Here is a 1,273-nt window from a genome sequence, read left to right as displayed (position 1 = left end):
TAGTGAGAGAGAAAAATATAGTGTTTTATTTATTAAATCATTACATCATTAAAACACAAACTGTAATTATTCCATTTTAACGGACCTAGAAAGTTAGAACTCCTCGCCCCCCTGTCTCCCCCACCCCCACAATGTCCCCCAGACGGTTCACCAGCCCCCCTGACTCCCCCACCCCCACAATGTCCCCCAGACAGTTCACCAGCCCCCCTGACTCCCCACACCCCCACAATGTCCCCCAGACGGTTCACCAGCCCCCCTGACTCCCCACCCTCCCCACAATGTCCCCCAGACGGTTCACCAGCCCCCCTGACTCCCCACAGCCCCACAATGTTCCCCAGACGGTTCACCAGCCCCCCTAACTCCCCCACCCCCACAATGTCCCCCGGACAGTTCACCAGCCCCCCTGACTCCCCACACCCCCACAATGTCCCCCAGACGGTTCACCAGCCCCCCTGACTCCCCCACCCCCACAATGTCCCCCAGACGGTTCACCAGACCCCTTGACTCCCCACACCCCTACAAAGTCCCCCAGACGGTTCACCAGTCCCCCCATGTACATGCTCCAGTTCCAGCTGAGCCCACACCAGCCCCAGCAACACAGCTCTGGGGTCCATACAGCCCACTCCCTGCATTTAATGTGTTCTGGTCTTCCACAATGCCATTTCTGCCTGCTCATCTTCATAACTTCATCTGTTGGCTACTGATAGGATGCATGGGGAGTGAGTAACTCTGTTTTGTACCGACAAAACTATGGTTATATGTAGGATCCAGAAAACAAAGTTTAAATCAAGCCTATATAATCGATAAATCAACATATTTCCAAGCTACTGGGAGAGTGTGAGCAATCAGTTATGTACAACAGCGAACCAATGACTTGGTAAAGCGACGACACAAATCTAACAATCCGAGGCTTCCCCCAGAGGAAAAGACTTTAAGGAACAGTTAAAGGCATCTAGGAAAATATAGCTAAAAGTCACACACCAAAACAAACAAACTGCTACAGTCTGTTATTACAAAAGTAGATTAGCTTGAAAAGAAAGTAGAGGATGTCATGTGAGACACGCACAAACAAGGCATGCACATGAACGAACAAGACAACAACATGTGCCTTTTGGAAGCAAAGTTGCAAACTTTAGAAGATGAATTGGATCAGCAAGGAAACAGAAGGAGACGAAACAACATGAGAATATTGTCCTTGAGATGCAGAAGAAGGAGACCTTTCCAGCTACGTGGTCAAACTGATATCAGAGGAACTTGACGTGGATATATCACC

The sequence above is a fragment of the Oncorhynchus kisutch genome, linkage group LG2, assembly GCF_002021735.2.
Source record: "Oncorhynchus kisutch isolate 150728-3 linkage group LG2, Okis_V2, whole genome shotgun sequence".
Taxonomy (NCBI): Eukaryota; Metazoa; Chordata; class Actinopteri; order Salmoniformes; family Salmonidae; genus Oncorhynchus; species Oncorhynchus kisutch.
The sequence above is the reverse complement of the archived record's forward strand: the minus strand, read 5'-3'. Positions refer to the sequence as shown.